At 50.6% G+C, this 15,711-nt stretch overlaps 1 protein-coding gene across 2 annotated transcripts in view; it reads right to left on the bottom strand.

Annotated features, from left to right (window-relative positions):
- The window catches only part of sv (paired box protein shaven), a 236,572-nt gene that overhangs the window by 103,183 nt on the left and 117,678 nt on the right, over window positions 1-15,711 (bottom strand). The gene's annotated exons all lie outside the window — the stretch shown is intronic.

The raw sequence follows: 15,711 nt of genomic DNA, 5'->3' as shown, positions 1-15,711 counted from the left end.
GAGCTTCTGTACGAGTCCCGGGCCCAATGCCAGCAGTACTCTACAGCCCACCTCCGGTCACGCTTCGAACCCCTCGTTGCCCCAAACTCGTTCTGTCGCTTGCAGCAATAAAACACGGTCAGAATACAGAAAAAAAAAATGTTTCAAAGCCGCGTGTCTTCAAGCGGTTCCATAAATCACTCCGTCGCGACTTTCGGTGTCGCCGACAATGCTGGCCGGCACCCCCTTCGAGCACAGGCAGGAGAGAGGGCGTCCTCACGGAACCGCGCACTGCGAGTTCATTCGGTCGCTATTCAGACGACGGGCGCGCACCGCGGCTGCACCGACAGCGGGCGCCTCTTGACGGCGCGGTTTGCTCCCATTGTGCGCAGCGTTATTGTCGCACCGATCGCGTGAACACGGCCCAGTTAAGTGCCCGCGCGGCCGCCTTCAAACTGGGCCATGGTCACGAAACAATTCCGCGTTTCTCTCGATTTTCAGATAAACACCTCGTTTTTCTTTTTTCTTTCTTTTTTTTTTTTTCGAGGGCTGAGAAGTTGGCCGCCACGTGGTGTAGCCAGTGCCTATATGTCCAATTCGCGCTATTACTTCCCAGATCGAACAACTTCGGTAGCTGCCTTTTATATGTGTATATACCATGTCTCAGAGCTTTGCGGGTTGCGGGTCACTCGCTTACGTTTCGTGTGCCAGCTTTCGACTTGGCATCTTCAGATTACACAACACTGCGACGTGTAATATTGAAATATCCTCTTTTTACGGATAATACGCGGCAGAAGTGAGAGAACAGCTGGTAATAGTAAATTCAGATGATCGGTCTTAATGAGATATTAATACATTTTTACTGAAAACTGAAAACATGCAATGATAGCGCTCAAGTTTAGATGTGTTAAGCGGTGTACGAGTCTATAATTCGAACAGCAGCACCCGATAACATTAATGTGTGACGCAGGTTTGGTGGCAGGTGGGGGCAGGGTGTAACAGAAGGGGAAGGAGGAGGGTAGGTATTGAGAAGGGAGAGGACACACGAAGGGAGAGAAGCCAGAGGCGAAGTGTTGCCCGGTGACGGCTCCATTGGTCGGTGACACGCTCCCTTCCCCTTGCAGAACATCAAAGGGAAAAAAAGAAATATTCATGGAAAGGCCAGGCGTTAGGGGAGTGGGAGTGTTGAGGGAGTGCTAGAATTGGAGTCGGTAGCGCCCGGCGGCCGTTTTTCAGCTTTTGTATCTGTCTCGCGTGTGTAGCGCTCGCGGGGACGCCGCAAGCAGGGAGGGGCCGTGGGCGGATGGTAGCGGCGAGCGTGAAATCCATGCTCCCGAAAATGAGCATCGTCGCCGTTCGAGCACCAATGTGCGGTGACAGTGGTGCTCCGTGCAGTACAATGCTGCAGGCACCTCCAGCATGCTACTCGCACCCTCTGGACATCTGAGAGCGCCGGCTTCAGTGACTCCTTCTCCCTGTTCAACTTTCTCACACGCAAGCTTGACGCCGGTGGGTGTGGTGGTCCAAAAGGGTCCCGTCGTCTTCACTTTCCGTCAACATAAAGGGCGTGGGAGGGTCTGCCGCCGATGGCGAGGCATATGGCTTCAATCCTGCCTCGTGCGGTCCCTATGCGATTGCCCATCCGTTGTCTATAGCATGCTTCAAGAATTGGCAAGCCATTAAATATAGGAATTGTAAGAATAAAAACAAAAAGCTTGAATATATGAGCCAACTATGTAGTCCCGGTTAAGTCTTCTTTGTTGTAGAGCGGGATATATATATGTAGTATACGCGAAAGAGATAAAATTTAAGACATAACTGCCTTGGTTTCTTCCTCAGCTTTTGTTGTTGTTGTTGCTGTTGTTTCTTTTAGTAAAGGCACTGCTTACACCGTCGCCTTATATTGCGAAACAAATGTGCTATGCATGCAGGTCAAAGGATAAAGTGTGAAGAACACGGCATCCTGCTTCGTCCGAGCAGTGTACACTTGTGTATTGTCATAAAGAAATAATGTAAGAAAGATTGTGCATAATGCCATGCACCATGTCATAGACGAGTGCCCCGCTGTGACACAAATGGCCGAGAATATGCAGTACAGCGTAAAAACTCGCCAGTATAAGATCATCTGAGCCTCTCCATTACGTCCCAGTATAAGCAGAAAACACTAGAGGGCCCAAGATAAAGCATATCGCTGGCTCTGTCCCAGCCACTAGACTTCATTATATGCCACTCGCGTGTGAAGGATTCCGTCCGAGTCACCCTTCGATATAAAGCGCAGGTTGTCGGCACGATTTCCAACGCGCGCGATCCGAACACGCAAGAACAGCCGCAACACGCGCCTATAGCACACACGTGGCGAAGGCACATACAAAGCGGCCAAAGACTAATGGGCGCTCGTAAATCCCGGCCGCACGCGTGCACGCTCAAGGCGCGGCGCGACACGAGCAGGTAACACCTCGTCAAACAGCATCCGAGCTGCCGCGCCGAAAGCCGCCTATACCGCTGCTGTTTCGAGCCTGCCAGGGTAGCTGCGCCGAGAGGCATTCCGCAAACACTCGGAGCGTGCCGCTCTCCTCCCCTTGTTTGCGCAAATGCTCAGCGCACGGGCGAGCAGCTCCCTGCCGGCGGCCGTTTTGTGGCTGCAGCCATCGGCGGTGGACGACGTTCCCGAGACGAGTGGGTTGTTGCCGCCTCGGGGTCAACGGCGCGCCCGGCTTTCGTTAGAGACTAGCTGTCGCGTGTATGCCGTGAGCCGAGCGGGTGGCGGGAAGTGGTGGGGCTGGAACGGGTCCGCTCTGGTCCGGGACAGCCGCCTTTTCTGTTTCGATGCCCGTGATGTTCGCTGTCGTCGTAATTGTTCCCGTGTGTGACGACCTTATCACGATACCCCTGAGCCAGTCTTTTTTTTTTTTTCCTCCGGGCGTAGATTGTTTCAACCAGCAGGAAGGACGGATGTCGGAATGTGAACATGGGAGTAATTAACGATACCTGAAATCACAGTCCTCTTCAAGCATCATAAGTTGGCTTTACTGCAAAGACAGATTACCCAAAATATGGTGCTGTAAAAATTATAATTATGCGTGCAGCTTGGGCTTTCTTCGTGCCCTCAATGTGTGCACGTAGTTCTTAAAATCACACTGCCTGCAGTTCCATACATATGCTTTAGACATGAGCATCGCTTTAGTGACCAACGCTGCCGCCATGATTTGGGCGCTTAAGCTATGCTAGAAAGCCAACTTAACGTCACTACTGGAACGCTACAAAACAAGAATAAATCAGTTTAGACTGACTGACTAGCTTTCAGAACTCTATTTGCGTTTCTTTGAAGAAAGAAAAATAAAAGGAGGTTATCAGCGGAGAAAATATAGGCCCATTATTTTGGCAAAATATTGACCCGCCTTAACCAGGCTCTGCCACAACCTTGATGTCACTGGTAAGAATTGGGGGCTAATTCACAAAGCTTTTTCTGTAGGAAGTGTTCTTTTACATTGGCCGGCTGCCTTCACTAACGCTATGTCCAGTACCGGGATAGGCTAGCATTTTCTCTTACAAGCAGTTCTAGCGTAACAGGTTTTGGTGAATGCGGGTCCTGGGGGGGGGGGGGGGGGGGTTGCCGTAATTTCAATATAGTGTCGTCAGTCGCCCTCTTGTTTCTTTCTTTTTTTTTCGTCACTTCTATCTTACCGATTTTCAACCGCACAAAGTTATAGTGGCCTATTCACAGTTTCAGGAGTTTCAGCCATCAGAATAGCCCAACGTAATTTTTCTCCAATCTGTCGCTTTGAAACGTGTGCGGTTTTTGCGCCAAATATGAAGAAGGATTTCCCTGCAATCGTCGTAAAATTCATAATTCTCACATCGGGCCCGTTCATAGTGATTCAGCGTAGTACTAAACTCCCCACAGCCACGCTCTCCCCCAAATTTCATCTTTTCGACCAGCCAGTAATGTATGGATAGTTGACTGGGAAAACATCCGCCTATTACTTCGACGTAAAGGAGCTGACTATAGCACTGTGGCTCGAGTCACTTGCGTGCAACAACTGCGTCTTCAAACCTCCCAACCACAACGGCACCAGGGGTGCATTAAAAGTGAAAGTGAGTGCGCATTTACAGTAAGCCCGAGGAGCTCAAAGGAGAAGACTGCCGCGCAATGCCACGCCAGCACTGGCACACCACAAGTTAGTGCGCATATGCAGACACGATTCGGTAATCTGTAATAAAATCGAAAGTATGATGGAAGCCCGTCTGGACGGAATGTTGCCTACTTAAAATGATGAGATCCGGACACGGACCAAATCGGTTAAAAAATATATTTACGTTTCGGCTCCCCCACGGGAGCCTTGTTCACAATGAAACAAGCGGCAGAGCTTGCGCTCTTCTTATGTGTGGCTCAAGACATCATTAAGAGACTTGGCATACATGGACGGCAGCTTGCCTTCGTTGCGATTAAGAGTGCGCGCCGTAGTTTGAATGATTAAGGACTCAAGAGTTCGTTCCTTGGCAATCACGCGAGATTTTTCGCAGTTGATCGTATGTGACGTAGTTGCGCAGTGTTCGTCCACGGCATTCCACGCAACGTGTCGTTTCTGAACGTCATTCTAGACAGGGGCAAGTACATCGAAAATATGCGCTTGCTATCGAGTGATGTTCACACGTACGCCTAAGTTGCAAGAGACTCGATCGACACCCAAACTTCAGAGGGACCTGGAAAAACTACTGGCCAACTTATTCCACATGGTGCCGCCTCAACACAAGCAGCCGTACTGCAGATTACTTTGCCACAATAGATCGGCTCTAATTATACATGGCCTGCCGAAGGTACACAAGCCCGATATTCCCCTACGCCCCATGGTGGGCTTCACACGTTCGCCCCTCCACAAGCTGCCAAAATTTCCTAATAGAATCATATCGCCACTGGTTGGCAAAAGTGATATGCCCATATAGTCAACACGCACAGCTTCATTGAAAATGTTGAAGGGACAAGGGTTGACCCCGAAGAAATCTTAGTTTCTTTCGACGTGGTATCACTGTTTACGAGCGTACCAATAGACATGGCCGTAGATGTTTGCGTCGCCGCCCTCGACAAGGACCTGATGTTGCCTGACAGATCCCCCATCGAGGTGCATGATCTTGGTAGGCTACTAAGTTTTGCCTATCAAACACATTTTTAACGTTGCAGAAGAAATATTATCGGCAAGTCCCCGGAGTGGCAATGGAGGCGTCGATATCGGTCACATTCGCTAACAATGGAGGCTATCGAAGCTCAGGCATTGCCTTCGTTTACACCAACAGCGAAGGCTTTCTTCAGATATGTTGACGACTGTTGCAGTGTTTTGCAATGACAGAAACTTGACCTTTTCACGGCTCACCTAAACAGTATACAAGCTGCAATTAAGTTCAATGTAGAAGTGGAATCTAAAGGCCAACTGCCGTTCTTGGATGCCCTTATGCAACGCGAAGGGCCAAATTTCAAGGTGTTTAGGAAGCAAACTGGTCGCCTCATCGGTGCACCTTGCTTCGCAAAAGAGGTCTGTTGTCGGCTCTCTTCTTCGTAGAGCGAAAAAACGCGTGCACAACAGTGGAAGACCGCATGGCGGACAATGCACTTAATTGTGCAGCGGGAATTGACGGCTTGTGGATACCCTGAGTACTTCATTGACTAAGTAGGGTGCCAGCTGGCTCGCGCAGTACACCCCCCCCCCCCCCCCCCGAAAAAACAAAATCTTACTTCGAATCCATACGTTCCATGCATAAGCGAGCCCATTGCATGCGTTCTGCCGTCATATGACGTGCAGGCTGTGCACGTTCCCTCCCGGAAGCTCAGACACGAGCTCGTGCATGTGAAAAACCCTTTGGAAAATGACATGTTACCAAGGTATGTGTACGTCATTCCATGCGCGGACTGTCACTATGTCTATGTCGGTGAAACCGGCAACTTCAAAGCAAGACTTAAACAGCACAGGAATAACTTCCAGAAACGACACGCTGCGTCGAATGCCCTGGCCGAACACTGCGCAACTACGTCACATACAATTAACTGCGAAAAATCTCGCGTGATTTCCAAGGAATGAAATTATTCTACGCGTCCTTATCTTGAGTCCTTAATCATTCAAACAACGGCGCACACTCTTAATCGCAAGGAAGGCAATCTGCCGTCTATATATGCCAAGTGTCTTAATCATGTCTTGAGTCACACATAAAATGGGCGCAAGCTCTACCGCTTGTTTCATGGCGAACAAGTGGGGGAGCCGAAACGTAAATATATTTTTAAACCATTTTGGTCGGTGTCCAGAACTTTTCCTTTTAAGTAATCTGTAATAGTATTAGGAGTTTGGGTTGCGTTCCAATTAAGAACTATAATTTCGACAAATGTTTCAACTCCGTCGTTCGCTCCACTTTCTGTACTCTGATGCAAACGAAATGGATCAATAAAGTACAACGCGCGCAAGCAGGTGATCAGGCACTGATTAATCTTCCGTTGTGTTTCTTTATTTTATCTTTCTTTCTTTATTGCCGCTTTGTTTTCTTTATCGATTCTATCTCGTTAACAGGTTGAAGTCGCGGTCCCTCGTCGCTCGCGTGCGTGCGTCGTGGTTTGGTTGACTGTGAGTCTCCCGCCGCTTTTCTGCCGGCCTCGCTTGTAATTCGTGTTTTCGGGGCCGGGCGGCTTACTCTGGCGCAATCACTTTTCCCTCACGATGAGCGAGCAGTCCTCAAAAGGGAAAGTCCCCAAAGGAACATCGATCACGGGCTGCTCGCTCTGTGACGCGGCGTCGACAGGCAGCGCTGAGGGCGAACAACAGCCTGCCGCGAGGGGATACCACGGCACAAGCGGAGCGCGGTTCGCGCCCTGGGGAGGACGAAACACTATAGGCCACAATTAAGCCAAAATGCTCTCGACGCGGCGGCCGTGCGCAGGTCTCGGCGCGTGTACGTATACGCGCAGATCACCACAGAGGCTGCCTCATGATCCATGTGCGTACACACACGAGCGGCGCGCCCTGGCGGTGAACTTCGGCCCGGTGCAGGCTGCCTCCCTCCCCGTGCGCGCACTCCCGCGGCTCTATCCTACAGGCGGCGACAACCTTAATGGCCATCTGTGCCTCATTTCGGGGAGGGCGAGAAGAAGCCTTTGTTGGCTTTTTGCTTCTGCGGCGGGCCCCTAGGCCGGACGAACAGCATCTCTATCCCTTATATGGTGTGCCTCGTAGTGCCAGCACGGGCACGGTCGAAAAAGCGAGTCGGGATACGGGGATGCGACCTCCTCACACCCTCTCCTCCGCGCGTGTACGTATTGACGAGCGTTCCCGGTGGACGAGCGCCGTTCTTCTGCGCACGCACGCACGCACGCAGTGGAAGCATAAACTCCGCCCCATTGTTGGCCGCCGCCGACGCGCTTGTCTCCCTCCCTTGTCGATTGTCGTTTGGTGCGGCGACGGTCGTCGCTTGTCGCGCGGGCAGGACGACAGCACGGTTTCATTCGTTTTCCCCCCGCCCCCTCATACCGCGCCTCGTGCGTGCGTAAGCGTGGACGACACCTCGGCCCCGAGGCCATAATGCAATCACAATGCCATTGGCGCCCCGTGTACAGAACAATGGGCAGCGGCGTCTGCGGCTCAATCGCGGCACTCCTACTCGTGGCTCGAAAAGACCAAGTGAGAGGTGGGGTGGAGTAGCGAAATGATGGGGGAGTCTACTTGGACGAGTTCGGCGCTGCCTCGATGCGGAGCCAGATCGTCGCGTGGAGCCCGAAGGAAGCGCGGAGTCAAACAGTTCGCGACCGTGGGCGCAGCCGGAGACGGGATGTCGATTCCACTTCTCGGCAAATTCACGATGCCCGGAGAAAATTGGTCAATTTATGGACCTGAACGCCTCGGATGCCGCTGGCGTCGCGTGGCGGCGAGCACCTTGTCAGTGACGCCGTTCACATCAAGAATTGTCGCTGTCTTATTTGAACCGTATCCTTCGTACTACTTCGGTAGATTTCTGTCTTTTCTTTTTTTTTTCGTTGTCGCCTCGTCGCAATCCTCTCTGTTTACCCTGGCACCCACTTATTTATCTTTTTGGTTAGTGAGACGCGAGGCGTTCCTCACATTTTCTTCATTCGATTTCTTGTTTCTCCCTTTTCACCGCAGTTAGACAGCTCCACGTGTACGCTTCCAAACCAGGACAGCCCTGGAGCGAGAAACGTCGGGCGTCTTATTATTACTATATTTTCTTCTCTTTCCCGCAGGAAGCAATGGCGGGCTATATATTGCGAGCGGTGAGAGTATATAGGGCTGAGGGTCATCGCTTACGGAGCGAGTGGAAGACGGCGGCGGCAGGCTTTCGCACCGGGCATGTTCCATCTATTGTTGTGCGTGAGGCCTTTGTCTCGTTACCTCGGCCTCGGTTCGGGAGCTTTCTTAATTCCCTGGGCTCCACTCCCATCAATGCTGATGTCTCTGTTGCCTGATCGGCCGGCGCCGTCTTCTGGGAGCAGTTCTCCTCTCTCTCCCACTCCTCCCTTTATTCTGCGTGTGCCGCGACTACAGCGTTTGTTTTTACCTTCTGCTAACGCTGCTGCCGCACTGTTGCTTTGCGCAGCCCCATCCGCCAGCACTTTCGTGCTTGCGGGAGGAGCCCCCTGTTGTGCTCCTTTTCCTTCTCGCTGGGGAGACTAGTCCCACTTCCCGAAATGGGAAGCGCGACAACTTTTTGTGGCCGCTTGATGGAGTTCCGGACGCACTATGTACAGTAAAAGGCGCCGGGTATCCTTCCTTCTCTCTTTGGTTTGCGTTTTTTCTGCGTGTGCGGGCCCTGACAGAACCGTGCTGAGGATATTTTTCTCTTGCGCGGTTATCACTCATGTCTCTCACCTTTTCTTTTTTTCTTTTTTAATGGTTTCACTGATCGAAAAGCCTCTCTAAGTGGCTTCAAACGGGTACGCAACTACGCATGCTGTTTCCGTATGAGAAAACCTCCAAAATATTATTAGATCAATTACGAGAATACTCCTCCCCCCCAAAAAAAAAAAGAAAACAGGTTGAGAGTCTTGAATGCATTGCTTCGCAATGTGATACACTTCGAAAGTTGTGCTTTGCATTCATTACTCTGTTGGCTGATGCCCAACGATAGTAATATCTCACTAGCACTAGTAATATCTCCATGCTTGAACGCCTCGAGTAGTGAAATCAATTGAGGATGAGATCAGGCGAGCGTCAAGGAAAACAAGTATATAGATGGCGCGCGAGCGTCGCGGAACGCCACTTCAAATGACATTTCGTAGTTTCACGGGGCGTCCCCTTTTCTCCTCGATTTCACAGAGCACCGACGGAATACTGGTCGGGTCCTTTCAAGAGTGCCGCCATAGATAGCAATGCGGGGGCCGCCGCGCTGTGCTGAACGAAAGCTCTGGAATCGGAGGTGGATGAAGGTTGGCATGACACCACATTTGCGCGCGTTTTCTTCACACTGCGCGCAACTTTAAAAGACTGTTCGGCGCGACGTGGAGTTGGGGGCTGAGGAGGGCGGCTGCGCAGGGCTCAAGAAAGCGGCGGACGTCGGAGTCGGCCTCCACTGCAGGGCGAACCGCGCGCGCACACGTGTGAAACTGGCGGCTGTCACGACGCGCGGCTCTTCTTCGGTGGGAGGCGAGAACGGAAGCCGGCGGCCTCGCGGTACCACGCAGAGCCCGCCACGGGAGCAAAATGCGGCTCCTTAGTCGGGGACATTTTTGTCGCCTCTGGTGCGCCGACGTTACAGGCAAGCAAGGCTGCGCGTGTGTATGTGCGTGCGTGTGTAAATATAGTTGTCCTAGGACGCCTCGTACTGGGTGATGTATGATTGCGAGAGCGGTTTTCATCTTGCCGCCGCCGCCACTCGGAAGCGTCACTTCCGCGCGCGGCTCGCGGACCGTGGCGGAAACGGGTCACGTTTGGCCTTACATAAGCACGCCCCGGCTAACGGAGAAGATTGCACGCGCGCGCGTGCGGATGCGGACAGAAGCCGTGGGAGGCGGTGCACGGCCGGCTTCGCACGTGCGCTTGCATTCTGTTCAGTTGCCTGCGGCTGTAAGAACTTGAATGTACCGTCGTTGTCACGTTTCGCCGTAACAGCCAAACAGGGGGGCGTTAAGTTTATATTAGTGGCGAGTTCAATTTGATTTCGAAGGCAGACCGAGCTTTCCCACGTTTTGCTTCAGTAAGAAACAAACTAGAGGAAGCAAGTGGACTGCTTTTGCGGCCACCACCACGGCCGCTGGATTAAAAAAAAAAAAAAAAAAAGGTGCGGCCTGCCGCGTGCATCGAAAACGCTGTCATCCGCCGCGGCGCCGCCAGTCGGGGACTGTTGTCTCGGATCGGCATAGAAAGTGCGTGAGGAACGCGCTTCGAACGCCGTTGCCTGTGGAAACCGACGCGTCCCGTCCCCGAGAGCTAACGCCGTTCGGCCCAGCCAAGCGGCCGAGAATGCAACTACGGCTGAGACATTCGCTCCCATTGCAGCCCGCCTGACGTGGCAGGCCGCACCTTTTCTTTTTTCTTTTTTTATCCAGCGGCCGTGCCACCACATTATATGTCAGGTTTTAATAAGCTTTATTACATCCTGAGGGGGGGAAAGAGAACTTATCACAGTGATCATATCGTTTCCATGAACGTGGCCGAACCAAAACTGGGCGTCTGCGTACAATGTATAGCTCCGCGTCGTGCTTCGGCCCTTATAAGCTGTATCCATGTTTGTCCTTTTTACATGACTCACCATAGCGAGGCGCGCGGAAGACTGTCTCCAAGTCAAACTGGGACGTACCGTCAGTCACTCTCGGGACGCGATACTTTAACTTTTGCTTAATGTGGCGTATACAGTGTGGCGTCTCATTAAAGCGATGGCCATTCACTTAGCTGTGTTATCTCGGTACGTATATACCGACCGACAATACGGTCCGCGTATCCGGGTTGATTTCTTAAGACTGCGCAAAGCTTTCAGCGCTTTAGGATCATATAGCGTGCATATTGTTGGTTTATAGGTGGCTAAACGTCCTGATTTTACCCTGAGGACCGCAGCAGATGTTTTACATAGACCTTCATCAGTACTGAGCACGAGCGAGGATGACAGATACTGATTTGCGGTATGTAATGTTTCCGGGAAGTGGTTTCAGTCGCTGCAGTGGCCTACGCAAATGAGAGCACATAACACGAGAATACATGAAATAGGGGCACTAGCTCGTATATACATAACATTCGACCAAGCAACCTCGTACCTCTTTTCGCTTAACAAAGATTATATCAAAAGATTAATCACTGAGCGGGTGCTTCATTGGCATAATTATTTTCGAAAACGTTCGTATAATGCACGGGACGTTCATCGGGTGCAGCTCGTCTGTCGTTCATACATATTACGTCGATTAAGCTTCAAGCGTAAGCGTCATGTGGTAGCTCCGTCATTCGGGACGTTTCTCCGAGCTCACTATACTTTATTCCATCCGTATAAGAACTCGCCACATCGCGCGCTATAAGCCCACACAGGAGCGAGCATTCATTCGAGTGGTGCTAAGCCAGCCGTACGCGCATGTGCCGAGAGACGCGAGCAGCAGCGGTAACCCTGTAGTGAAAAACGGGGTCCCGTGTTGCGTTCGCGTGTGCACGCGCTCTTGTTCCATATTTCCCCAGGTGTACAGGGCGCGGGCGAGCAGCTTCGCTGAGGCCCGCTCACCGTGCTTCTTAAGATAGTCTTCGACGATTGCTCCGAGATGGCAAGCAGCGATGCCGTCCGAATCTCTGCTCCCGGTCGCGTCCCGGCAACGACTCGAGACATCATCGCCGGGACCGCTCGACTTGTGTTGTAGCCCCCTTCTTCGGCCGCACTCCCTGACGGCGGGAGAGGACGTTAAAATGTCATTAAACAAGTGCTGCCCGACTACGTCGCGCTGATAATTCATCTCGACGACTCTTAGGGCGGCGGGTCCCCCGCGGGAAGGCGCCGCGGCACGAGGCAGCGCGCTGATGATTTCGCTGAGAGGCGGGACAGCGCGGTCGGAATCAAGGGGGGAGTCTCCACAGCGCGCGCCAAAGCGGCGGCGATTGCGCATTTATTTGCTCAAGGGCAAATGGGTGTAAACGAAAAGGAAGCGCCACCCGCTGTCGGCGTAGCTGCGCGCTCGCCCTATACAGCTCGCCCTAAAATTGATGAAGAGCTCGTGAGTACCGTCACAAAACATTATATACGCCGGAACTACAGCGTCCGTTGTTTCCTATTTTTAGGCAAAAGCAAATACTCTTAGATTATACTATGGCATACGACCGACACTGTCAGAGGCCCAGCTCACTTTTGCAGTTCACGTTTAAAAATATATATGTTACGGAAAGAAAGAAGGGATTAATTGTCTTTTGATCGTTCGGCGAATCCAACGCGTTCAGGTCATCTTTTGAGCGCAAGAGGTTGAATATGAGCTTTCTTAACCATTTTCTATGCGTGCCATTTCATAGACAACGCGCATATAAAGAAGGTGGGACACATGGGGATTCCCTTACCGACGTATTTATTTCGAGTCAACGTTTTCAAATAATTAGCCAATTCTTCATACACTTCTCGTGATTCCTGCGTCTTCCTGAGTGCCTGTTTTACTTTGGTGACTCATCAATAGATCACGTAAATTTATAAATTCGACTCCGCACGTGTCTCGTCCCAGACATTTCCTTGCCTTTTTCGATGACCAGATGGACACACTCGATGGCAGGCGAGCCCTCAAGACGTGTGAAGATGAAGTTTCTGCTGCTCCGTACCTCATGTCGTTCCGTAACGCATGAGTTTAATAACAATAATAATAATAATAATAATAATAATAATAATAATAATAATAACGTCAACGTCAGTATGTAATGTATACTTTAACTGCTCGGACTCTCTCTCTCCCGCTCTCTCCTGCTCGGACTAAACCCCGAATACTTCGTAAGTATGTACTCAGCCTGCGGTTTCTCAAGCACCGACCATAATTATGTACATTTTACTTTCCTTCTTTCTTTCTTCTTTTCCTTGTGCTGCTTTCTTCTGTCGTTATCGCTGTCGCTGTCGTTATGTAGCACATACAATTCATGCACGTCCTATAGACGCTCGCGCAACATCGTGGACCAGTCTTGTTATGTAGATTCCTGATTGTTAAGAGAGTGATTTCAATGGTCAAGTTCGTCTGCCACAAGTAGGTGGAAATAACTGGTTCACGTTGATCCATACTGTAAGCTACAGGCTCTCGAGCAACCTGCCTTTTATGTTTGGGAAATTAAATTCCTTCTTACCATTCTTTTAGCTTTCTTCTTTCTGATCAATCTTTCCCCTTTCCCTTTCCCAAAGTGCTGGGTAGCCGACGGGCCACGTTCAACATGGCTAACCTCCCTGCCTTTCCCTGTTCGTCTCTTTGGGCCTCGTTGGGTTTGCATCGCTGGCGCGGCACAGTTTTGCAGACGACATGCCGGCTCAGAGGCAGCTGCGAGGATTTATGGCTTTTATATAGGAACACTTGGCCGCCCCTCACGCACCTCGAAACAGTTTGAAAATTCTTAGGACAAGTCTTTCTGGATATTTCCTTTTTTTTTCTCAAGCTGTTGTCTCAGTCGCTCTTACCGGCTTGTCGAGAACGGTATCAAACGACGATGAGATATGCTTCGAGAGAGAGAAAATGATAAATGAAAGGCAGGGAGGTTAATCAGGACTGAGACCGGCTGGCTACCCTACACTGGGGGAAGTGAAAAGGGAAGGGAAAGATTCGAAGGTTCTAAGTTATGTAAAAGAGTGAAGTGGTCGCGAACGTTCGCAAGCACACTCCTCAGGAAGGGCTACAGTCACTGCGAACTAAAAGCAGAAAGGGTTCACGAAACTCCTATATTCCTTCTTTCCCTTTCTTTTTTTTTTAATCGCGTAGGTCCTTGCGGCGAGGTGTCACGCGCAAAGGCCGACTCTAGAAGGAAACGTTCGCTGTGCCATCTCGATGAATAGAGTTAAGCAATATAGGGATGGTCGTTCAGCTCTTCCTTGTGCGACATGAGGCTGGGTAAGCGGCGTACGTATACGAACGCGTGTGCATTGTGCTTCGAGCGAGCGGAAATGAGCCTGCAGATAAGAAAACGCCTGTCGCAACAGATCACTCCGGGGCTTCTGTCTTTCCTCACTTGCTCACAGAGAGCTGCTCTGCCATTACCGAGCCGACCCTTACTGCTTGAGTATACAAGCAACTTCCTTAGCTGGCTGTCTTAAGCCCGTTTCTGTTCAAAACTTCACCGCAGTGGCGGATAAAGTGACGCTGAGGGAAGACAATGTTCAAGATGTATATTATCAGCCCGTAATAAAACGTGAACGAAAAATAAAGAAACGTATGAAGTGCTCTTGCGCGTCATTTTGTTGAAGTTCGATCGGATTTCGCTCAGTGCTCAACAGCTAAGCAATATGTAGCATATATACTAGCCAGCCCTGAAGGCACGAAGACGTGTCGGGTATCGCTTCTTGCTTCTTCTCTTGTTTTTTTCGTTTCCGTTTTATTTAAGCTCGGCTTGACCTTTTATCGTTATATACTGCATTTCGCTAGAATCGTACCAGTTAAGTTTGAAACACAAACTTGTGAGAGATCCCTTCCATAAAGTTTGTAACATGAGCCTCTGGTACGACTCGTAACACTATGAGCGCGATAGTAATCTATACACATGCCTTGTAGCTGTAACTATGGGTGCCGGAAACCGTCTTCTCTCCCTTAACAAGTTACACAGGCGCGTCATGAGAGGCAGTTATGCGCCAAGTGCTTACGGGCAGGGTTCAGATCGTTATGGTGGTTGTAAAATCTTTATTGAGATTCTGCTCAGTTATGATCTGGCAGGCCCGAGTCCTAGGATGGCCCCTCAAGAGGAGCGACCCTTTCGGCCCAGGCAACGAGGGCTTTTTGTAGTTTTTGATCAGATCGTTATAGACACTTCTGGTCTGGGAGTTACAGTATATGACCATTAATGATCAAAACGGCTAACGTACATCACCCGCACTGTTATAGGACTTTTTGGCGGAGATAGATAACAATAAATAAATAAATAAATAAATAAATAAATAAATAAATAAATAAATAAATAAATAAATAAATAAAAGGGGGGAAAGTTTCGCTATAGACTCCCTGATACTGCCGCAAAGGTTTCGAGCTATAAACCAAGGTGCATTGCTGCCGGCTCACAGGAATCGATTTAAAGACATTCACGTCGACCAGATTTACAATCGAAGTCAGCCAGGCGTGGAGGTTGGCAGCGGCTCTTGCTTTCTCCGCCGCCATCGGCGCTTCTGTGTCCAGCACATCGCCGTTTACACGCCGTAAAACGTAGATTGTTCCTCGCTTCCGCAGGCTGTAAATCAGCGTTAACGTTCACCGTGGGAACGGTCGTCGCACGCTTCCCGTTCGCTCGCGATCCGCATGCGCGCCTGCGTTCTATACCTCGAAACTCGCCGCGCTCCGTTTTATGCGCGCTCTGCAACTACATGACCTGCTCGGCCCCGTGCGTGGTTGTTGTGATTTGCGTTCATCGCCCGTCTATTTATAGATAACGAGATCGACTTCCTCTCACGGTGAAAGCCATGCGTTGGCGTTAGTCTTTCAATATTTGGACTATAATGATAGTTAGTCTTGGTTTCGCATAGCAACCTGCAATACCTCTACGATATGCCAACGTTATATGTAGTGTTGGTCGCCACTTCGCGTATACAATTTCCGTGCCGCTTACCGCAGCTGTTTCG

This window comes from Dermacentor andersoni, chromosome 1 (genome assembly GCF_023375885.2).
Source record: "Dermacentor andersoni chromosome 1, qqDerAnde1_hic_scaffold, whole genome shotgun sequence".
Taxonomy (NCBI): Eukaryota; Metazoa; Arthropoda; class Arachnida; order Ixodida; family Ixodidae; genus Dermacentor; species Dermacentor andersoni.
The sequence above is the reverse complement of the archived record's forward strand: the minus strand, read 5'-3'. Positions and strand labels throughout refer to the sequence as shown.